Source organism: Geotrypetes seraphini, chromosome 5 (genome assembly GCF_902459505.1).
Source record: "Geotrypetes seraphini chromosome 5, aGeoSer1.1, whole genome shotgun sequence".
Taxonomy (NCBI): domain Eukaryota; kingdom Metazoa; phylum Chordata; class Amphibia; order Gymnophiona; family Dermophiidae; genus Geotrypetes; species Geotrypetes seraphini.
This window is the reverse complement of record NC_047088.1, coordinates 248,034,957-248,060,366: the sequence shown is the minus strand read 5'-3', so window position 1 is coordinate 248,060,366 and position 25,410 is coordinate 248,034,957. Positions and strand designations below refer to the sequence as shown.

General features: G+C 43.6%; 1 protein-coding gene across 3 annotated transcripts in view; it reads right to left on the bottom strand.

The window, feature by feature from the left end:
- Positions 1-25,410, bottom strand: part of MYLK (myosin light chain kinase) — a 607,164-nt gene that overhangs the window by 491,989 nt on the left and 89,765 nt on the right. For all 3 annotated transcript variants that reach the window (XM_033946557.1, XM_033946556.1, XM_033946555.1), the window contains exon 2: positions 16,841-17,002. The gene's annotated coding sequence lies outside the window, so the exon portion shown is untranslated. The remainder of the gene's footprint in view (positions 1-16,840; positions 17,003-25,410) is intronic.

Genomic DNA, 25,410 nt, shown 5'->3' with positions numbered 1-25,410 from the left:
CGAAAAAAATTTATTTTAAAGGGCAGCTTTGAATGTTTGGGACGACTGTTCCAAAGCTTAGGTGCAAGAAAATTAAAAAAATACATAATCTCTCCGTTTCATGATGTGTTTGTTTAACATTAGTTAAAACCAGACAATGCCTTGTGAGCCAGGCAAAATATTTTAAATGGCACACGAAAATGAACAGAAAGCCAATGCAGATGGGTAAACAGAGGTGTCAGATGATCCTACTTGCAAGCAGGACAAAGAAGTCTCGCAGCAGTATTTTGGAGAGTCTAAGTTAATCTAAATCTTAGATTTATATACCGTGTCATCTCCTAAAATAGCTCAACTCAATTAAGCATAGTAAAATTGCTAAGAAGATGTAAATAACTGAATTATATATAGAGTAAGGGGCTCCTTTTACTAAGGTGCGTTAGGGCCTTAACACGCGGAATAGCGCACGCAAAATTGCCATGCATTGAGCTGGCGTTATTCTAGAAACATACCATGCGGTTTAGCGTGTGGTAATTTTGTGCTTGCGTTAAAAACGCTAGCGAACCTTAGTAAAAGGAGCCCTAAATTTTACTGACTATTCATAGCAGCTTATAGAAAAATCTATTAATACTCCTTAGAACTGTTATCCAAGAACCATTGTAAATAGCACCGTTTTCATAGATTTATAAAAAAAATCTGGAGGGAAAGAAGAATTCTGATGCAGGAAGGAATTTCATTCCAAATCGCTGTAAAAATATATGAAAAGGACCGGGAGATGTTGCCAATCGACTTTAATCCTTTTAAAGATGGAAAAGAAGGTTTATACTTCTTGAAAACAATGGAAGTGAAACCCAGATGTCTCACTCTGTCCTCCTTACTTCCATTGCTTTCAGTGGAAGTAAAACCAGGATGTATCAATCCATTCTCCTTTTCCTGGAGCAATAATCTAACCGGGAGATCAGAAATGCAGGAATAAGAGTATGAAATGCTGAAAAATCAAGAAAAAACTGTTCAAATAATGCAGCCTGAACAAGGCCAAAAAAAAACAAACCCTAGTTTAACAGTTTCAGATATCTTGAGTTTAAAAGCCCAATTTAGAATCTATAACAGAAATTATAAAAACATATATGTATCTATCAATACCAGAAGGAAATTCCATATTATAAGAACAACTTCAGAGGGTTACCATATGGCTCCAGAAAAAGGAGGACGGATTGAGACATCCGGGTTTTACTGCCATTGCTTCGAATGGAAGTAAAACCCACATGTCTCTATCCATCCTCCTTACTTCCATTGCTTTCGATGGAAGTAAAACCCAGATATCTCAATCTGTCCTCTTCTGGAAAATTTCCATAAGCAGTAACTTTGATGAACTATGTTTTCTCATCATAGAAACAGAAGGGAATTGATGTTGACAAATATGATTGGAAACAAGATCGAGATTAAAGTGAAAAATACCAAGACAAGTACAAAGCATAAAGATCAGGTATAGAGAATGACAAAGTGGCAGTTATCCACGGGTAACCCGCCGAAACGGTGGTGGGGAAAAAGTGCTCACTGTGGGCACGTGGACAAGGCCATCCACCGCCCCGTGGAGCGGTGAATGGCCCTGTCCCTGCAGTCACCGATCGTGCGCGGTCCCCTCCTTCCCTTCCTACCTACGGCCAGATCTATCTCCCTCCCTCCCCCTTACCTTCACAGCGCTTTCGTAAAAAACTTACTGAAGCCAGTGAAGCATTCCTGCCTGCAGTAGCGTGTGTGTGGGTGGAAGCTTCTCCTCTGATGCAACTTCCGGTTGCGTCAGAGGAGAAGCTTCCGTCCACACACACACGCGACTGCAGGCAGTCAAGCTTCTCCGGCTTCAGTAAGTTTTTTTACGAAAGCGCCGTTAAGGTAAGGGGGAGGGAGGGAGGGAGGGAGATAGATTTGGCCGTAGGTAGGGAAGGGACTGCACGCCTTCCCTTCCTTAAGTTTCAATTCTTTATTAACGCGCCGTGAAGGTAAGGGGGAGGGAGGGAGATTCTCGGGCTGCTGAAGGGCGGTGAGGTGGCAAGAGGAAAGGGTGGATACTGCATGGATGGGGAGGTGAAGGGGACGGTGGTCTGGTGATGGGGCAGTGACTGGGACAGATTTTTTTCCCTGTGTCATTCTCTAACCAGGTATAATCTTAAATGCCTAGCACAGATCTTTAAAACTATATGAATGAATGGTGGATTACATTATGTGGCTACAGAAAATATGAAGAAATCATTGCATTAAAGCACAATCATGTGTCATGAGGGTTAAGGACTAGTTAGAGAAAGAATACAGCAACAACACATACAAAGGGCAGCGAGAGAATGGGAATTTTTTCTTGTGCTCCAGATGCGTAGAATGCTATTCCATTGTATATCAGAAAGCGAAAAGATGGGATTGTTTTTAAGATGTTTTAGAAGGGACATCTATTTTGCAAAATGAAGTATGGGTGCCAAGCATTTTTATTGGTTAAATTGTATGATATGTTGATGACACTTATACATGGCTGTTTGTCTTATGGCTGTTTGTAATGCTTATGTTCTAACATTTTTCTTGAAGGAAGAAAGTAAATATACATTTATATAATACAAATATTCATTACAATTGATTTCACATATTTTGAAAATTCCAATCCATATATTCTATTAAATACTATCATTCCTCCAAAAAATTTATATGACCAACCCTAATCTCCCCTTTCCACCCCCCCCTTCCCCCCCTGGATAGAAGGTAACAGACAGCCTGGTTTTGGTATACCATGAAGGCATCAAAAACTTCAATGTAATTCATTAAGAATCAAACTTCGTGCTGTAGGTGAAAGTTTTTGAATATAGGGGTCCCAAATTTGCATAAAGAGACGAGTTCATCTAGGACAGGGGTGTCAAAAGTCCCTCCTCGAGGGCCATAATCCAGTTGGGTTTTTAGGATTTCCCCAATTAATATGCATGAGATCTATTTGCTTGCACTGTTTTCATTGTATGCTAATAGATCTCATGCATATTCATTGGGGAAATCCTGAAAACCCGACTGGATTGCAGCCCTCGAGGAGGTACTTTAACACCCCTGGTCTAGGAGATCGACGAACCTCCCAAAGCTCAAATAAAAGTATATGATGTAATTGGTTTCTCCAATGCCAAAAACTGTAATGCTTATTGTGAATGTGGTATTGTAACCCACCTTGTTAATGTGGCTGTGCAGCTAATTTTTGATTTGAAGAAATCAGATCATGTTACTCCATAGTACAGACCAACTCCATTGGTTGCCTTTTGAGGCCAGGGTTTGGTTTAAATTTGGGACGCTCTGTTATAAAGCCGTACATGGTCAGGCACCTGTTTATTTAATAGAACAATTTACATTTTCTTTTAAGGCGGTTCGTCCACTAAGGATAACTTCATTGTTTGTGCTCCCTCCAGTACGAGGATATCTTTACAAGAAATTTTTGCATCGAATAATTGCATATCAGGCTGCTGGTTGGGATTCAGGACTGCGTATTTTGTTTGCTTCATCGATTTCATATATGCATTTCCGAAAACTACTAAAGACATCTCTTTTTGTAAAATTCTTAGGAAAGCAATGAAGGTGATATTTCTGTTGTATTTCACTGTGATGTAGAGTCTCTTGATGATGCAAACCGCATCAATCTGGAATGTACTGTGGTCTAGAAATGTATTTTAATGTAACATAATATAACCAAATAAACCATATGCAGGTCCAGAGTGGCGCCTTAGCATTTAGCGTGCACTAAATTGGTTAGCGAACCTTAGTAAAAGGACCCCATAGTTTTCATTCCATTTACATTTTTTATTTCTGTTCTTCCCAAGAACCCCTGAGGAAGGCAATTTTGTTGCCGAAACACGGCCCGTGCAGGGTCTAGGTCAGACATGGCCAACTCCGGTCCTCGAGGGCCGGAATCCAATCGGGTTTTCAGGATTTCCCCAATGAATACGCACGAGATCTATTTGCATGCACTGCTTTCAATGCATATTCATTGGGGAAATCCTGAAAACCCGATTGGATTCCGGCCCTCGAGGACCGGAGTTGCCCACCCGTGGTCTAGGTTCTAGTTTGGTGGAAAACTGGAACACTCTTCCGGAGGCTGTTTTAGGGGAAAACACCCTCCAGGGATTCAAGACAAAGTTAGACAAGTTCCTGCTGAACTGGAACGTACGCAGGTAGGGCTGGTCTCAGTTAGGGCACTGGTCTTTGACCTAGGGGCCGTCGCAGGAGCGGACTGCTGAGCACGATGGACCACTAGTCTGATCCAGCAGCGGCAATTCTTATGTTCTTATTAACTATTGTATTGCCAGCCCATGATTGTTGAACTTTATATTGAATTTTACTATTCATTTCCAGTTCCTGGTTCCACTTTGTGTGCTTTTGGACACTCCTGTTGGTGTTGTGGGATCTTGGTCCCTTTTCTCTGGATTTTGGGCTCGCTGTTCCTACTGCACGCCCCTACCAGGGGATTTGAGGATTGGGCTGAATTCCAGTGATTTGACAAACAGTCCTGGGAATAAGGGCAGCAGAGCTATCCAACCACTGTTCCATGCATCCGCCTTCTTGATGGGAAAGTAAAGAGAGGGAACCTAAAAAGAGCGGGGCCTGAGGGGGTAGAGAGATGAAGGAAGAAAGGGACAATAGGGAGGGAGCCCGAGTGCAGAAGGTTCCCGAAGTTCTGATAGGGGAGGAGGATAAGGACCTGGGGAGGTCAGGGAAAAGATGTATGGGCCCGACTGGTTAATAGTTAACAGGTCCTTTGAGGGAGGGGAGAGAAGAGCAGAGAATGCAGTAATAAAAAGTACAAGTTATCTATTGAAGAATGAGGGAAAGAGGAGACAGATAGGGAAGGAAAGGGAAAATGAGAGCACTGTGAATGGATGGTGTCAGGTCAAAAGCGCGCCGGGACAAAGGCGCGAGCAGACAACTAAGCACAGCGCGGAGGCGCGCGGCGAAGAAAAAGACTGTTTTTAGGGGCTACGACGGGGGGCGTGGGGGGGGAACCCCCCCCACTTTACTTTATACATATTGCGCCGCGTTGTGGGGGGTTTGGGGGGTTGTAACCCCCCACATTTTACTGAAAACTTAACTTTTTCCCTGTTTTTAGGGAAAAAGTTACGTTTCACTAAAATGTGGGGGGTTACAACCCTCCAAACCCCCCACAACGCCGCTGCGATCTGTATTAAGTAAAGTGGGGGGGGGCTCCCCAACAAAAACCCCCATCGCAGCCCCTAAAAACAGTCTTTTTCTTCGGCGCGCGCCTCCATCTTGCGCTCAGTTGTCGGCGCGCACCTTTGTCTTCCGCATTACTGTCTATGAACCTGAATGGACAGACGCAGAGACTCACAATGAGTACTTTCTGCTGCTTAATGGACCCATTACATCCAGTCCCAGAAATTTTCTTTATTGTTCAGAAAAATATAAGAATTCTTGTATTTTTTATACTATGCTAAAATGCCTGAATATTCAAATACTCTTCTATTTGGTGTATTTGTAAAGAGCAATCAATTTTGTGCTTTTTATTTTTTTGTGTGTGCATATAAATCCCTAGGGTATAAATTATGTTTGACACATGCTATTTGGCAAAGTGGCATTCTGGAAAGTGCACTCTGCAGGGGAAAAAACAGAAAGCAAAACAGTGTGTAACTGGAGTTTTACTTATTTAGGTTAACAGATGTGCTCCTGCAGAAGACGTGTACCATTCCCCTGGCACAGAATAGAAATGCCAAAGTCAGGTTTGTCTAATTTTGCAATAAATGCAAGAACAGTTCCAGACAACAGACACCGAATAAGTTTAATCAAATGAAGATGGGCATGGTCTTTTTCCTCTCTTATTTCTCTGTCCAAATCTTTCTCTTTGTTTTGTTTTTAATTGTACACATAGGGCTACAGTCACCAGATTTTCCATTTGGAAAATCCAGACCCCCCCTAGGCCCGCCCCTAATCTCACCCTAGCCCCGCCCCAGCTCTGCCCCCTGCTGCCTGCTCTCATCGGGCAGGAGGGCATCTGCGCATGCACAGATGCCCTCCTGCCCGACAGTGATTTGATAAAAGCTTTTCAAAACCCGAACAAAGGGCCAGGTTTTGAAAAGACGTCCGGACCCCCGAACACGTCCTCCGGGGAAATCCGGACGTCTAGTAACCTTACATAGGACCAGATTCTGTAAATGGTACCAAAATAGACAGGTGCGTTGAATAAAGGCATTGGCCATGTGTCAATCACGCTTAGGCGCCATTTACAGAATTGCGCCTTTTGGAGCCGACCACAAAACTTAGGTGCCAGCAACGTAGGCCAGGGTTTTACTGGCCTATTTCGCAAGCGCCTAAATAAAAAGACCCCAAAGAACAGGGGTGTCAAATTTTGGTCCTTGAGGGTCGCAATCCAGTCGGGTTTTCAGGATTTCCCCAATGAATATGCATGCGATCTATTAGCATAAAATGAAAGCAGTGCATGCAAATAGAACTCATGCATATTCATTGGGGAAATCCTGAAAACCCGACTGGATTGCGGCCCTCGAGGACCGACATTTGACACCCCTGCCATAGAATCAGATAGGTGCCTATCAGTCAATTGATTTTTTTTTTCCAACTGTGAGCTCATTAAAGCTCATTTATCTTGTTAATATAGGTGCTGATGTAGGTGCCTAACATAGGCGTCCTTTATAGAATCTGGCCCATTGTTTATGTTCTGTATAAATGAACATCTTAAAGCAGCATTTCCGCTTCCCATGGCATCAGGAAACATTTAGGCTGGTGACTGGGGGGGTGGGGGGGGAGTCAGATCTGTAGTTAATAAGGAATCTCTTTCCTAGATAATGAAAAAGTTGGCATCACTTATCACAGTCCTTTATTTAAAACATTTTATTGAACGAATCAAATAAATATACAATAATACAATACAATATTCATTACAATTAAATTCAAAATTCAATTATTCCATAAATAATTCTATCATTCCTCCAAAATAAATTTTTCAATTTTACCTATTCATAATGCTAGACATACCCCCCATACCTTTCCCCTTCCCCCCAAGTTTTTATTTCCAAATATAACATTGTAATAAATGAATTATTCAAATATATAATTTTTTTTAAAAAAATTTCCCAACAATTACTATCATCAACCATATTCCCTCCCCCTCCCCTGAATGAAAGATGACGCATAATAAAAAGTGTTAAAATACAATGAAAATCTGTTATTCCTCAATATAAAACATTAAGAATCATACTTTGTGTTCTATAGAAAAGATTTTGAATATATGGATCCCAAATTTTCAAAAAATAACAAGTTCTTCTAGGAAATTTACGAACCTCCCAAACCTCAAATAAAATTAAACAATGGAATTGGTTCCTCCAATGCCAAAAACTAGTCCTTTAACTAATTTATTTGCAGAAATCATTGGTCTGAAATCATTGTTACATGAAAACAAAAAATGTTGCTCAGCTATCCATTGGATTTATGAAAGATTGCGATCAGTACAAGAATGCTTTTTTGGCTTCGCAGTTCTGTTTCACTGAGCTCTTGAGGTCTTTTCCTCTTTCCGAGATAATTGTTGCTCTTCTACTTCCTTTTTCTGATTATAGCACTGGTATGCTCACAGTTTGCTATACATATTTATTTTTGGCTTGTGGCTTTTCCATTTAAGTTTGAGGGTTTTGTTTAGAAAAACGACGACAACAACAAATAAAAAAATAATAAGCTAATCTTGGGCAGCATGTGGGGGTAAATTTTAAAGCCATAAAGATTTTTTAAAATGTGTACATTTATGACTATTTTATAAAGGCAATAAATAATAGTAAATCAAATCCTCCAAAATAAAATCACAAAAGCGGTGGAAAATATTAATGCTTAGCAATAAATCTAAAACACCCAAACCCCATCTGTCCTACTTGTCCTGCCTGTCCTAATTAGATTGTAATGTTAAATGTACAGTGCTGCATATGCCTTTCACTGCTAAAGAAATTAGAGAATGACATGGGGAAAAAATCACTGCACCGTCCCTGGCCCACCATCCTCTGCACCGCCCCGTCACAGCTGTTCCCTTCACCGCCCCGTCACCGCCATCCCTTTCACCGCCCCGTCACCGCCACTGCCATCCCATTCACCGCCCCGTCACCGTCCCCGCAGCATCCATATAAGCCTCACCATGAAGACAGAAGAGAGTCCTGCCACTACTACTATTGCACTGAGAATCTGTTTCAGTGCCTCTGCCCTGTAGTAAAAACAGAACATAAAATAAATCAATTGACTTGTCCTCCCTTGCAATGACGTGTCCCCCATGTTCACCTATAGCTGGAATCAGGTCAATTGTGCACACTAAAAATGCAGGAGGATTTGGAACGTGAGCGCAGGCAGGCAGTGATACAAAAACAGCAGACACCCGACCGATTGCAGTGTTCCGCCATCTCCCTCCCTCCATCTCACCTTAGATGTAGAATATGCCGGCTTTTTTTTTCGCCCAGCCGCACGTGCGGGTGCTCATTTATTCAATGTTCTACTCTGACGCAACCGGAAACAGGAAGTTGTAAGAAAGGAGAAGATTGATCAACTCAAGCAGCCGCACAAGCGCGGCTTTTTGAACGCGTGCGGCTGGGCGAAAAAGAAAGCCGGCATACTCTACATCAGTGTTTTTCAACCTTTTTACACCCGTGGACCGGCAGAAATAAAAGAATTATTTTGTGGACCGGCAAACTACTAGGACTAAAATTTTAAAACCCTGTTTCCGCCCCATCTCCGCAAGCTCGGTCACCTCAGTAACTATAGAAAAATAGACAAATATAGTGCAAAATATAGACAGCAGATATAACTTCTCAATAAAAAAAACTGACACATTTTGATCACTAAATTGAAAATAAAATCATTTTTCCTACCTTTGCTGTCTGGTGATTGATTTCATGAGTCTCTGGTTGCGTTTCCTTCTGTCTGTGTATCCTTTCTTTCATTTCTTTCTTTCTGTACTTGGGCCCAAGAATTGTCCCTTTCTATTCCCTCCCTCTTTCCTTCCTATGTCCTTAGTGCCCCCGGTGCCTCCTTCCCATGTCTTTAGTTCCCCCAGTGCCTCCTTCCCATGTCCTTAGTGCCCCTTCCTGTCTTTAGTGCCCCCATTGCCTCCTTCCCATGTCTTTAGTGCCCAAGTGCCTCCTTCCCATGTCCTTAGTGCCCTTTCCTGTCTTTAGTGCCCCCAGTGCCTCCTCCCCATGTCTTTAGTGCCCCAGTGCCTCCTTCCCATGTCCTTAGTGCCCCTTCCTGTCTTTAGTGCCCCCAGTGCCTCCTTCCCATGTCTTTAGTGCCCCAGTGCCTCCTTTCCATGTCCTTAGTGCCCCTTCCTGTCTTTAGTGCCCCCAGTGCCTCCTTCCCATGTCTTTAGTGCCCCTTTCTGTCGTTAGTGCCCCCAGTGCCTCCTTCCCATGTCTTTAGTGCCCCCAGTGCCTCCTTCCCATGTCCTTAGTGCCCCTTCCTGTCTTTAGTGCCCCCATTGCCTCCTTCCTATGTCTTTAGTGCCCAAGTGCCTCCTTCCCATGTCTTTAGTGCCCCTTTCTGTCTTTAGTGCCCCCAGTGCCTCCTTGCCATGTCTTTAGTGCCCCTAGTGCCTCCTTCCTATGTCTCTCTCACTGCCTTCCACACTTTGTCCCACCTCCACCCCCACCCCCAAAACCTGCCTGCCTGTCTACCTTTCTCCCTCCCTAGCCAAAGCCAGCCTGCTGCCTCCCTGCCGCTCAAAAAAACCCAAAAAAAACCCCAAAAAAGCCTCCTTCCTTTTCCCCTGCTCTTACCGCCATGCTCATGCTGCAGCTACTAAAGCCGACAGGATGTCTTTCCGACTCAATTCTGAAGTCGGAGAGGACGTTCTGGGCCAGCCAGGCAGCGATTGGCTGGCCCAGAACGTCCTCTCCAATGTCAGAAAGACTTCCTGTCGGCTTTAGTAGCTGCAGCATGAGCATGGCGGTAAGAGCAGGGGAAAAGGAAGGAGGCTTTTTTTTTTTTTTTTTTTTTTGCACGGACCGGCAGAAATTGAAACGGTGGTAAGGAGGAGGGAGGGAGATGGCGGGGACCGCGCGATCCTTGATTGCCTCACTGCGGGGACAAGTCCATTCACCGCTCCACGGGGCGGTGAATGGCCTTGTCCCCGTCCCGCAGAGGCCACTATTTTTTCTTCCCCGTTTTGGCAGGTTACCCGCGGATAAACGCGGCTAGCCGCGGGTAACCCGCCACCGTGTCATTCTCTAATAGAAATGATATATAGTACCGCAGTAGTAGTATAATAACAAAACCACAACAAATTTTTCCTTATAAGAAATATAGAAGCCATTTTATTGAAATGCATTAGGATTTAGAGTTAGCAAAGCTTAATGTAGGATTTTCCTATATATTCACTCCAAATCCACCACAGTACTTTTTAAGCTGTTTTAATTTTTATTTATTTTTTAATTTGAGTTGTCCACTAATGTCATTAGCATATGCAGGGCCAGCTCAATCACTAGACCAGGTGAGGCTAAGGGCGCCAAAATGTCCAGCCTTACCTGGTCCCATCTCTCTCCCCCCACTCCCATGGTTCTATAAAGTTTGTGTTGGTTGCTGGCAGCAGCAGCATGATAGGCTGCCTTTGACCTTCACCTGGGTTTCCTTCTGCCACATCTTGCTGTCTCTGATGCAATTTCCTATGGGCAGAATACAGCAGAAAAAAGACCCAGAGAGGCTGGCCGAAGGCAGCCTATCATGTTGCAGCTGCCAGCAAGAGATGTAGATTTTAAAGGACTGCAGGGGAGTGAGGAGAGGGAACAGTTCTAGACCCATGGGGAGGGGAGACAGAGGAAGACAAAAAAGAGACTGGGCTGGTGAGGGGATGGGGAGAGACACTGGTCCGAGGGATGGGAGAGATGCTGGACTTTCAGTGGGTAGAGGTGCACCAGAAGCAGGGCTGGTTTTACACATGCTGGGACCTAGGGCAGAAATTAAGGAGGGGGCCCCAGATCCCCTCTCCTCTCTGTACCCAACCGATATCCCCACCTCCCATTACTACCACATATAAAACAACTTTAAATTACTTCTTTACACACAAAACACAGACATGCCTTTACTAAAGAATCACAAATAGAAATTGAACTGGGAATCCCCAGAAATTAAACTCAGCAAGTTTTACAACACTGGAGAAATAAAAAAATAAAAAAAAAAAAACAACAGATATGCACTTCTTTCTGTACTGAACACACAGTGATCCCAGACCCAGGTCCACCCAAAATTTTCCATCTTCCTTGCTGCGGCTGGTGGGGATACCCAAACCCCACCAGTGGAAGACCACCTCCTCCAGTCTGGTAGCCAGTAATCTCTAAGATCTGCAGCTAGCGGCAGTGTCTCTGAGCTGCCACCAGCTACAGAGCTTGAAGAGTTCTGGCCGCTAAACTAGAGGAAGAGATCTTCAGCCGGCAGGGCTTTGGGAAGCCCATCAACTTAGGTGTTTATATTTTGCATTTAGGTAGCAGGCATGGGGCTTGGTGGGAAGAATGGCCATAATAAGCTCATAATTGAAAAAAATTAAAATTAATTGGGCAATAGGTGCCTTTCTTAAGTGCGATTCTACAAAATAGAGGCACCTTACTCCAAAAGTAGGCATGTTTAGGAATAGAGAAGGACTTAGGCACCTATAATGTAGGCCTTTAAACCCTTGGCCTACATTACAGGCGTGTAAGTTTTAAAATAGGCGTGATTCTGTAATAGGTGTCTAAGGGTGATTGAGAAGAGATAGGGGCCTAACTTTTTTAGATGCCATTTACAGAATTTCCCCAAAAGTGACTACAAATGAAGGCTCCAGGTGCCAAAATCTCAGCCCTACTTCCAAATCCACAGAAGGTGGAGGAAAAACATAATTTTAAGGTCAAGATTATGGGGGACCCCAATTCTGAGAGAATTTTTGGTTTCACAGTATGATGACCCCCCCCCCCCCCAACACACACACACACACACACAGTTATGAGATATCAGTAACTACTACTATGGAAAGATAACAGCGACTAGTCAAAGTTTTCATGTCTGCACAGCAGTGGTCTCAAACTCAAACCCTTTGCAGGGCCCCATTTGGGATTTGTAGGTACTTGGAGGGCCTCAGAAAAAAATAGTTAATGCCTTATTAAAGAAATGACAATTTTGCAAGAGGTAAAACTCCTTATACTTTATAAATTTTTCCTTTTGGTTAATTGTCATTTATAGCTAAAGAGACAGATGATCAAGAAACTGTTTTATTTTACTTTTGTGATTATGATAAACATACCGAGGGCCTCAAAATAGTACCTGGCTGGCCATGTGGCCTCCGGCCCACAAGTTTGAGACCACTGCTATACAGGGAAGAAATCACCAATGACTAGCACCCTCATTGTTTTGCAAACAACCTTCCCCCCCCCCCCCAGACAAGTGGAGCCATGAGAATACTGATCCAAACATCACATAAATTGTCCTTCGTACGACGATATTTTCCGTAACTACCCCCTCAAAATGGAACGCTTTACCTTTTTTTCCTAGGGAAGAAAAAAGTTTGCATAAATTTAAAAAGGCATTAAAAACCTCTCTTTTCAAAGATGAATTAGAGCAATAAATAACATTGTGTCTTCTCTCTGTCTTCCTTAAAACATTGACCTTGCTTGATTTGATTCTTTAAACTTTCCATCCTATCCCTCTTGTTTTTTTCCTCGGCACGTTTACTTTTCTGCTTTTATTGTAGTTCTACCCTATTCCTTGTGCATCTATGAGTACGTTATTGTCCATGTCATGTACTCTTAAATAAGGTTATGTTTTTAGATTTTAACTTACATCCTTTTTTATGTGCAACGCTTAGAATTTATGATAGGCATTTAATAAAAAAATTAATACACTTGAAACTTCACTCAAGCCACTGCTGTATTCTGGAACAGAAATGAAAAAAAAAACTCCAAAAAGCACTGCAAGTTTTTAGTGCATGGCTAGTCCATTGTTAGAATTCCTAACATAAACTGATACAATTTTGGCCTACACGCTTGTTAACTTTTCTACGATTTATAAAGGTTGGCAGTAGAGAAAGATGTTGGCTTCCCAAAATTTGCCAGCGCACGCACAAGGTTTACGGAAAGAAGAGAACGCTGCGCTTGGCTAAATGTCAATTTAACTCTTGGACAAGTTTTAGCTGCAAGGACAGAGAACCCTGGTGTGTTTTCATTATTATTAATAAAAAAGAGGCAAAGTGATACGATATAATCTGAAAAAATTTATTTTCTTTAATTCTGCCCTTACTCTTGTCCATGATTTTAAAAGCATAATACTCAAACCCGGGCTGGTAACAATTTTGTTTGATTATATCTTGCCTGCTGGACCAGTTTTACTGTTGATTTTTTTTTTTTTTTTAATGGGCTAAAGTTGGGAGATTTGCTTCTAGGGCTCCTTTTACTAAGTCACGCTGGCGGTTTAACGCACATAACAGCGTGCGCTAAACCGCCAGATGCGCTAGTTGCTACCGCCTCCTCTTGAGCATGCGGTAGTTTTTGGCCAGCGCGGGGGTTAACACGTGATGAAAAGTCGCTCGCGTTAACTCCGCTAGCGCGGCTTGATAAAAGGAGTCCCTAGTGTTTTCACATAATTTATGTCTCAGGAAAATGCTGTAGGTTGGTCAGGTTACCTGAAAGGTCCAGATATGCCAAGGATGGACTATGCCAGAGTGATTTTCCACCCCAGAAATTGAGAGATTGAAGGCCAAACAATGAGATCCTTCAGACAGCAAATCCATGGCATAAATTTAGAAAGTGCTGTACGTATGGCTTTACAAGTGTAAGAAGAAATACATAATAATATTTCTTTTTATTTGGTGCCTTGGAAAGGACAGAGATGGTGAAAGCAATATTGGGACAATTTTCACAGAAATTTGTCCCAATAAATTCTCTGGGCTGAAAATTTTCTTCTGCTTAGTGGCTAAGTTTATATACACAGGTTTCACAGCACATGTTCTTGTACATTCTCTTCCAAGGCTTCCCCCTCTTATGAGGTTAGTATTCTAGCTAGGTACTTGGGACCTGGGTTAGCCACTGTTGGAAACAGGATAGATGGACCTTTGTTCTGTCCCAGTATGGCAGCTCTTATGTTCTTATGTGAGCCAAGTATAGGACAATCAAGCCACTGTGACATCACTCATAAGTTTAGTTCTTAGATACTGGTGGAATGAGGCATTATGACATCATAGTCTCAGCTCTGGAATGTTGCTACTCTTTGGGTTTCTACCAGGTACTTGGGACCTGGGTTGGCCAATGTTGGAAACAGGATACTGGGCTTGATGGACCTTCGCTCTATCCCAGTATTGCAATTCTTATGTTCTTATGTTAAATGATAATCCAGCACTTCAGATCAAGGGTTCCTACAATGCTCGTCTTTCCAGCCCGCCATATTTTTCCTGCTGATAGAATCCAGTTCGTGAAGTGAATTTTACCTTTTATGCAACATTTATTTATTTTGATTTCTATCCTGTTCTCTCAGAAGCTCATAACGGGTTACAGGTAGCGAAGACAACAAAGCTAATGAGATTCTAAAACTCCATCAGCCAAAGATCTCTCGCTTTCATCCTGTCTGTTTGGTCTGCCTTCACCTCTTTTAACGTTCAAGGCGTGAGCAGCAACCCCCAACCTGCTGCTCGCGCCAGCATTGGCTCTTTCTCTTGACGTCACTTCCTGGACTTGCACCTAGGAAGTGACGTCAAAGGGAACATTAAAGAGGTACGTGGGAAGGGAAGGGGCGGGAGGAGGCAGGGAAGGAGCAGATGGGGGTGGAGCAGGGAAGAGGCTCCACCTAGAGAATGACATGGTGACAAAATTCATCACCGTTCCCGTCTCCGCGGATAACCACGGGAAACCATCTTCATGTCATTCTTTAAGGAGAGAGGGAAGAATCAGAGTATGAATGGCCACAACCACTGACCCTCAAGCTTTGCTTTGAAGAATGCTGGTGTAGAAGGACCGAGGTTGAAACAGACACTTCAGAATGACAGTCTCTGGTAGCCAGAGCAGATATTGTGATGTCATAATGCCTCATTCCACCAGTGCCTAAGAGCCAATCACATCAGTGATATCACAATGGCTTCATTATCCTTGGCTCACATAAGAATCAGAGTATGAATGGCCACAACCACTGACCCGCAAGCTTTGCTCTGAAGAATGCTGGTGTAGAAGGACTGAGATTGAAATAGTCACTAGAAAATGACATGGGATTATTTCCTGCGGTTATCCGCGGGGACGGGGACGGTGATGAATTTTGTCACCGTGTCATTCTCTAGCTCCACCGTCCCGGGCGCCTCTCACCCTCACTACACCACTGCTGTGGTGGGCTTTGATCTTGGCAAACTGGGTCAATTCCCACTGCAGCTCCTTATGACCTTGGGCAAGTCACTTAACCCTCCATTGCCCCAGTACAAAACTTAGACTTTGAGCCCACTAGGGACAGGTACTTGCATATAATATGTACAGTGCTGTGTAAGTCTAACTGCGCTGTATAAATGATCAGTAGTAGGATAAATAGAGGGCGGGGATCTGTCTGAAAGGTAGGGAGAGAAGAAAGAGATCATAGTGAGAGTAACAGGGATAGAGAAAAGAGAACTGGTGGTGGGGGGGGGGAGAAAATGCTGGAAAAGAGAGGGGGGAGAAAGACCAGGATAGACGAGAGAAAATTGGGAGGGTATTTTCTTTGAAAAAACCCCCACACACACTTTTACAAAGGTGTGCTCTGCTTTTTTGCACGCGATAAATTATTAGCGCTCACTAAACGCTAACACATGCACGTTATCCTATGGATGCTTTAGCAGTTAGCGCACGCGTTGATGTTAACGCACGCTAAAATGCTTAGCACATCTTTGTAAAAGAGGGCCCAAGTCCAGGAAGGGTTTCAAACTAAGCCAAAGTTGAAAAAAGAAAGCTGGGGAGGAGAGTCAGACCTGGAGCACAGAAGAGCTAGGCTTTATATAAGCATGTAAAGGGGATGGAACTCCTCTCGTATGAGGAAAGACTAAAATGGTTAGAGCTCTTCCTTTTGGAAAAGAGACTGCTGAAGGGAGAAATGATTGAAGTCTACAAATTACTGAATGGAGTAGAACGGGTACAAGCGGATCGATTTTTCGCTCCATCAAAAATTGCAAAGACTGGGGGGGACACTCGATGAAGGGAAATACTTTTAAAACCAAGTGGAGGAAATATTTTTTCACTCAGAGAATAGTTAAGCTCTAGAACGCGTTGCCAGAGGATGTGGTAAGAGCAGATAGCGTAGCTGGTTTTAAGAAAGGTTTGGACAAGTTCCTGGAGGAAAAGTCCATAGTCTGTTATTGAGAAAGAAATGGGGGAAGCCTCTGCTTCCCTGGATTGGTAGCGCTACTCTTTGGGGTTCTAGACTCTTATTACTCTCTGGGATTCCGGAATCTTGCTATTCTTTGAGATACTGGAATGTTGCTACTCCTCAGGTTTTGGCCAGGTACTAGTGACCTGGATTGGCCACCGTGAGAACATGCTACTGGGTCTGATGGACCACTGGTCTAACCCAGTAAGGCTATTCTTATGTAGAATATTGTGCACAGAATCTTCAAAATTGTACCTGGAATTTTACATTTGTTTTGCATACACACACACATATATATATATATATATATATATATATATATATATTCTAATGCTGATTTACAATTTACATGGCCAGAGAGAAAAGGCAGACATTTCACCATTGGAGAGATTTTTGAAAGCAGATTTCTAGTGCAAAGCACACAACCATGTACAGTTTACACTTGCAGTATAATTTAAATTTTACATCCTGCCTACTATATACTATTTCAGCTTCAACAGCAAGATACAGAAGAAGTACTTACAGTCTGAAGCAGTCAAGGATGGCAACAAAAGCCAGGGAGCGACGAGTGCTGGTCCTGAGGAAACGGGAATCAATTTGCCTCTGGGTAAGCCAGCATGTAAGTCAAAAGCAAAGGGATGCTGCTCTGTGTTCCCAAGGTTTTCTTCTCACACTTTTAGAATTACTGAAACAAGAGGGTAGAAAAGAGAGACACAAATTAACCTTTTGGAAAGTTAACAATCTGAGTCTCTTACTGCAAACTCTGCATCTTTACGGTTGTTACAAACTGGATGGGGACAATAGAAGAATAGACCCACTGTTAGGCTGATAAATAAGACTGTGTTACAAATCTGTGTTAAGATTATTTTAAAATCCTGCATTAATTTTTTAATGTAATTTCAGATGTATGGTACTAATGATATGGGAATAAAAACCACAGAGGCAAATAATCGACATTAAAATTAAAATTGGTATCTTAATTATACAGTACTCCCCCCGAAATTCGTGGGGGTTACGTTCCAGGAGTGACCGCGAATTGTGAAAAACCGTGAAAAATGGATGTGGTACAAAAATACCTAATTTCTTTTAGGGCCCACCTCCCCACTCCGTTTTTGGTTTCTTGTTGCCTCGGTGAAGGCACTTCGTTCTCAACCGACCAGCTGCTGCCATTGGTCGCCGTCAGCTGGAAGGCTCCATCGCTGCAACTGCCACCAATCTCCTCTCTCTCCTCCCTCCCCAATTTCCCTCGCAGCGGCTTCACTGGTTGCCATTCGAGTTTTGTTTAAATTCGGCTGTATCTGTTTTAAAGTTTTATTTGGATCGACTCCAACCTACCTCTCTTCCCACTTTGAATTTTGAATCCTACTGGTTTATGTTCCCATCGGTAAAAGCACGTCGCAGCAAGAGATTCTTAGGGAAAGCTTTTGCATTCCAGGTTAGTGCAATGAATTTCATGTTGGAATGCTCTTATTCCCCAAGCTCAGTCTTACTATTTATTCAGAAATATTCTTAAAACGTACCTGCTTGATAAATATGTGGCTTAATTGCCATTTGTATTCTCTGAGAAATATTTGATATGCTCATGTATGTAATTTACCGTTTGTACAGTTCTTGTGAACCGCCTTGAACTGATGGTTTGGCAGGGTGTCAGGTCAAAAGCGCGCCGGGACAAAGGTGCGTGCAGACAACTGAGCGCAATGCGGAGGCGCGCACCAAAGAAAATTACTGTTTTAAAGGGTTCCAACGGGGGTGTGGGGGGGAACCCCCCACTTTACTTTATACAGATCGCGCCACGTTGTGGGGGTGTTGTGGGGGGTGTGGGGGGTTGTAACCCCCCACATTTTACTGAAAACTTCACTTTTTCCCTAAAAAAGAGGGAAACAGTTAAGTTTACAGTATAATGAGGGCAGTTACAACCCCCTCCAAACACCCACAAAGCCGCCGCAATCTGTATTAAGTAAAGTGGGGGGGGGGTCCCCAACAAAACCCCCCATCGGAGCCCCTAAAAACACTCTTACTTCGGCGCGCGCTTCCATCTTGCGCTCAGTTGTCAGCGCGCGCCTTTGTCTTCAGCGGTTTTGTCTATGAACCATTTGGCGGTATATCTAAAGAGTAGGCTCATGACTTTCTTTGAAACCCCTCCCCAATCATCAAACCAAGTTAGGCTCTCATGGAATTATAGCAAGCAATGAATTAATGTATCAGTAAAATTAATTTCTAAGGAAATTAAAAAAAAAAAAAAAAAAGAGAGAAATATAGAGGAGCAAAGCTTGGTGGCAGCTCCAAGAGGAGCTACTGTATTTACTAGCAAATCAGAATAGTTGTACATCAGTTATGCATGCAGAAAGACCCAGGTCCACATCCACACTGATCAACACCAGAAGGTACAGGGAAATAACCTCATCTGGATCCGGAGGAAATGTTACCGCCTGGCAGTCAATGTTTTCTCGCTCTCTCTTTTTTTTTTTTTTTTGCCTCCCTCCCCTCCCGACTGAACAGAAGCAGCTCAGGAAAAAGGCAGAAGGAACAGGCTGTTCTCCCAGGCATGTTTATTTGTTTGCTTCAATATTTTATTCACCTCCATCATGAAACACCTAGGGTGGATAGCATCATAAATGTAACATTCATAATAAAAATACAACATATCGCACAACGTAATCAAAGGCTGCTAAGCAGAGCCTCAGCCCCCTCCCACCCCCACACACACTTTCACTTCTTGACTCTGCATTCCTTCCTGCCTTCTTCTCATGAGATCAGTAAGGCTGAGAAGAGCAAAGCTGGGCTATAATTGGCCTTAGGTGAATCTAAGGGCTCCTTTTACGATGCCGCGTTAGCGGTTTAACGCACGTAATAGCTAATTTGCCGGCCGCGCTAGCCGCTACCGCCACCCCTTGAGCAGGCGGTAGTTTTTCAGCTAGCACGGGGGTTAGCGCACGCTAAAAATGTGCGTGCTATAAAGCCGCTAATGCAGCTTTGTAAAAGGAGCCCTAAGTGGCACCAATTAGCAGTTGCATGCATAATTTAGTCAGTGCGTTCAGATTTCAGAATGTGCAACCCCAAGGGGGGGTATGGAACTGGGAGGGGTATGAGCAGGCCAGGGGTTACAGACTACCAGAATTTGCATGCCTAATTGCTTACAGCTAGGCATGTGCACTTATGCCAGCACAGTGTCTCTCAAATTTTTTTAGCTCCGGCACACTAAACGGAGCAAATGTTTTTTGTGGCACATTATCATTGAGATTATAAAATTCTAACCTCCCCCACAAAAAAAATTAAATTTAAGAGATAACTATTTAAGATCTTTAAACTATGTATGGGTGATTGATTGTAACAACGATGAATTATGAAGGGAATTTTTAAAAAATAAAGTAGAATTCTGGAATCTATCGTGGCACACCCAGAATCTCTTTGGGGCACACCACTACGCCTTGGCACGCAGTTTGAGACACACTGAGCTAGCGTAACGGCTTGTACCTTAAAGCTATGCCTATGAACACAGACGCATACACCCCGCTGCAAATACGCCCATGCCCCTCCCATATGTACACCCCCCTTGCAAATACGCCCATGTGTACATCCCCCTCATAAATATGCCCATGCCCCTCCCATCTGTACACCCCGCTTGCAAATACGCCCATGTGTACACCCCCTTGCAAATATGCCCATGCCCCTCCCATGTGTACACCCCCCCTTGCAAATATGCCCATGCCCCTCCCATGTGTAAACCCTTTGCAAATACGCACTAAGTTTAGCAGAGATTCAGAGAATAGCATTTAGGCCAATTGAACTTTACCATGTGTGTGCAGACTAGTGCTGCCCGATTCAGGGGGGAAAAATTTCGATTCAATTCGATTCAGCCTATTGAATCGATTTTTTGATTCGATTTTCCTGCCCAATTGGGTGTTTTTTTAAAAACATCCTGGTGGGTTTATTTTATAATCAGAAAAATAGTATATAATATACTATTATAATAGTATTATATACTATTTTTCTGATTACGTTATTTGCTGCTGGGGTAACTAGTTTTGGGTTTATTTTATAGCCTCTTTACCCCCTTTGCCCTCTCCTAACCACACTGGCGCTGTGGTGTAAACAAAATAAACAAACAAAAAAAAACCTTTTCCTCTCTATGTTAAATTCTAACTCACGTTCGCGATCTAACACCAGCTCTGGCAGGATACACGTTTCAAATCTGACATATTGTAATCACAAAACAGAAAATAAAATTAGTTTTTTCTACCTTTTGTTGTCTGGTCATTATTCAAATCTTGTTGGTCCCAGGCTCTGGTTGTCTTCTGATAACTTGCTTGCCAGGATCTCCTTCTTTCTCCATGCTAACCATCAATCTTCCATCTCTGGCCTCCCCTTCCATTTCCCTTCCCTCCCCCAGAGGTCTGGCAATTTCCTTTTTTTCGTCTCCATCCTCAGATCCACCTTCTCTCAACTACCCTTTCATCCAGCATCGCTCCCTCCTTTCCCACCACTCCAGGGTCCACCATCTCTCCCTTTTTGTTCCTTTCATCCCTAAATCCCAATGTCCACCATCTCTCCCTCTCCTCTGTTTTAGACCCATTATTTCTTTCCCCCAAAGTCCGGCATATGCACGTCTCTTTGAACCCTCCCTTCCCTCCGTGTACTTCTACACCAGGGCCCCCTCCCCCCTGAATATCTGCATCCCCCTGAAGGCCTACACCCCACCCTTGAAGACCAGCCTGTTCCCCCTGAAAGCCTGCACCCCCCCCCCCCCCCGGAAGGCATGTACCACCCTCCTGGAAGACTGCACCCCCCCAAAGGCATGCACCCCCCCCCTGAAGGCCTGCATCCCCCCATCTGCCTGTCCCTTCTGAAGGCCTGTACCCCCCAGAAGGCCTGCACCCCCCCCCACGAAGGACTGCACCCCCCTCCCCTGTAAGGACTACACCCCCCCACGAAGGACTACACCCCCCCTCCCCTGGAAGGACAGCACCCCCCTCCCCTGGAAGGACTGCATCCCCCCCACGGACTACACACCTCCCCCCCCCGGAAGGCCTGCACCCCCCACGAAGGACTACAACCCCCCTCCCCCCGGAAGGCCTGCATGTTTAATTTATTGAAATTCAGCAGCCTGCCCTGCAGAAGAAAATTGCTTGCTCTAGTGATCTTTGTAAGCTGCCATAGGTTGTCCGAGTTGTCTTCTCTCTGCCGCGGTCCCGCCCCTTCTCTGCAGAGAGAAGGCAACTTGAACAACCTATGGCAGCTTACATAGATCGCTAGAACCAGCGATCTTCTTCTGCAGGGCAGGCTGCTGAATTTCGGTAAATTGCTGCGGGAAGCTGGACACTAGCAGGTAAGCCACTTCCCGACTGACTCTCCCCACTCGCCCTCTAGAGCAGGAGCATCAGGCCAGCAAGAGGCAGCGCTGCCGCTCCTGCTTTAGGGGCGAGGGTTAGTCAATGAATCGGGAGGCTGATTTTTTGGTGGGGTAAATCGATTCGAATCGATTCACCCGAAGTGAATCGGTGAATCGATTCGAATCGTGAATCGGGCAGCACTAGTGCAGACATGCACATGTAAATATTGCTATTCTGTATGTTTACACACAAAACACACGGGCAAATGAAAGCACCTGGTTTATAGAAATGCCCTATTATTCCCTCTTCTCGTCTCCATGACTTTGTTTTGCATAACACACCAGTACTGATCCCAGTAAACAAAGGCCCCCTTTTACAAAGCCACGGTAGAGATTTCTACCACAAGCCGGCGAGGTAAATGCTCCAATGCCCATCAGAACTCGTATAGTCCAAAAGTTATTCATCATGAGCTAAAGATTGGTTTTTACAACGGCAGTCACGTGCAAATATGATATGATCATTTATACTTAACGTGCATCATCCTGGCACCAAACCTTAGGAGTCCTTTTGAGAATTACTGTACCCTTTGACCCCCAAATTCTATAAAGCCTGCCTAAAATTAGGCACCTACATCGGCGCATCAACTAATTTAATAGGCTTAATTAGCACTTGTAACTGGCACTTAACACCTCATAATTGTCATTAATTGGACTTATCTGAAATTTAAACGACTAACTTGAAAAACGAAATGCTATACAAAGTAGGCACCCAATCCAAAGTGCGTCCTTGAAAGTAGGCGTGGTTAGGGGGGTAGATTGTAAAGGGGGGGGATTAAGTTAGATACCTGTTTTTGACTTAAGTGCCATTGTGCGCCTATCTTAGGCACAGACCTGGCATAAATACGGTGTGCCTAAAACTTAGGACACCTAGCGACACCTAAGGGATTTGTAATTGTCATCAAATTGAAGTGCAATTTATATTTGTTTTATTGTAATCAACTTAAGTTCTAAACGGAGTTAGAAGAAATTTTAAAAATAAATAAATAAATGTAATTTTATACAGCGCACCTACGTTTTATAGAACTGAGCTTAGAATCAGGGCCTAAGAGAGTTGTCCAATGACACAAGCGGCCTCCGTGGGATTTGAACCTACCTTCCCTCATTCTTAGCCCTCTGTTCCAGCCACTAGGCTACTCTTTTCCATTTCTGCTTGGGGGCGGTTTTTGTTTTGGGTTTTTTTGCAATTTTTTTAAACAACCCAGAATCAACTTTAAATAAATACTGTATATAGATGAGCAAATCACAGCTTTTAGCCATTGAGACTTGTCACTGGTATACTGACTTTCTCATTGTGAAAGGGAGTCCTAAGCTAAAAGTTTCAAGGTTCTCCTATTTTACCAATTTCAGTTATTGTACATTTGTTTTTAATTTCTACCCTCCGATACTATCATGTTCATTTATGTGCCACTGGTGGTTGGATTTCAGACTCTAAGGGGGACGATACCGCAGAACATGTGAAGAATGCATGGCACAACTGGAAACACCAGGAAAGGCATACAATGAAAATATTGTACAGTAGGAAATATTCCATAGCATGATGCAAGCTGTCTGTCTCCAGCAAGAGCATAACCAGAATTTGTTTCATGTCCTCAGCCAAGTTTATCTAGCCCAGCTGGGACTCTCCAGAGATAAACAGACATGCACAAATCAAAAATCTGATAGACAAACAGGGCCAGTCTGGCTTGACTCTAAGAACCAAAAATAAGCCAAACCACATTAATTTTCCTTTAAAAAAAAGCATATAAGCAGGGCTTATTTCCAAACTTTTGCGTGTCCGTAATTTGATTTATCCTTCTAGGTTGATTTATCCTTCTAGGTTCTTTCTTGCTTTCCCCTTCTTAGTTCTAGTCTGATCTTCTCATTCCGACTGCTTATTTGTTCCTTATTTTGAAGACAGTACTCCCCGAAATTCAAGGGGCTTCCGTTCCTGGAGTGACAGCAAATTGATAAAAACCGTGATTATTGGAGGCGGAACAGGAGCGGGGATCGGAGGCAGGAGAGGGCTGCAGGGGTGGCGGCGGCTGCTACGATTGCCGATGCAGGCAGTGGCGTTTGAGGCGCCAACCTGGGCCAGGATCGCAGCTCAGGCAGAGCGGATCGGTGATGTCGTGGAGCCGGAGGATGTGCACAGCGGGGTCCTAGGTCACGAAGAGGCGGACGGAGGATATTTTTCTGTACTGTAATTGCGGAGAGAAAAAAAAACGCGAATGACTGGGGCCGTGAACCTTAAACCACGACATCACGGGGGAGTACTATATACAGTTTTATTTGGAATCATCTTATTTCTCTATACTCCATCTGTAAGCATAGCTTTTTTTCCCCCTATTATCCTAGACTAACTTTTCTTTCTCCTGGATCACGCTAATTTTCACATTTCTGATGATAGATAGAAATAGACTGCAGATAAGGGCCACGGCCCATCTAGTCTGCCCACCCCAATGACCCTCCCCTACCTTTCTCTGTGAATAGATCCCACGTGTCTATCCCATTTGGCCTTAAAATCAGGGATGCTGCTGGCCTCAATAACCTGAAGTGGAAGACTATTCCAGCGATCAACAACCCTTTCAGTGAAAAAGAATTTCCTGGTGTCCCCGTGCAGTTTCCCGCCCCTGATTTTCCACGGATGCCCCCTTGTTGCCGCGGGACCCTTGAAAAAGAAGATATCTTCTTCCACCTCGATGCGGCCCATGAGATACTTGAATGTCTCGATCATGTCACCCCTCTCTCTGCGTTCCTCGAGTGAGTACTTATCCAGCCGTTCCTTGTACGGGAGATCCTTGAGTCCCGAGACCATCCGGGTGGACATTCTCTGGACCGACTCCAGTCTCAGCACATCCTTACGGTAATGCGGCCTCCAGAATTGCACATAGTATTCCAGGTGGGGCCTCACCATGGATCTATACAATGGCATAATGACTTCAGGCTTACGGCTGACGAAACTCCTGCGTATGCAACCTATGATAATGAAAAGTATTTATAGCCTGTTGAATCCCTAAACAGAAGTTCAATGCAGGTTTAAATATATAAGAAAGCTGATTTATTAATCAGGAAACTAAACAAAATCTAGCAATCATATACTAAGAAATCATTTTTTAAAAACACAGGCGTCTGGGTCGAGATGCTCTCAGTCTGCAGAAGACCCTTTTCTAAAATACCTGCACAAGTGCACCATATATCTGCAGGCACAAGCAATGGGCACATCCATTTTAAATATATTAAACATGGGGAAAAAAAGGCATCTTTCAAGGGTTATATCAGCCATTTTGCAAACAACAAACACCCCCAAAAAAATTGAGAGTAGAACTAATGAAATTACGTCTTCGTTAAGTGATTAAAAATGTCTGTGAAGACAACAAAATTGCAATAAATTCTCAAAACAGCAACAATCTTCCACAAAATATATATGACTGTAAGATATCTAAGAATAATTTCGTGTGAAGGTGCTCTGTGAAAAGTGCTCCAGCTCAATAAATCAAGTTGGTGATACTTTACCATCATGGAACTGGGGCACCCAGATGCCATTGTAGGAATAGGTGCACTGTGTACAGCATTGGGGTGACTAAATGGAGGTGCTCTGTTATAGAACCTTAGAGGGGCATAATCGAAAGGGATGTCTAAGTCCGTTTACGTCCATCTCGCAAGTCGTCCAAAGTTAAAAAGAGCCTAAGACACATTTTCGAAAGATACGCCCAACTTTTTTTACT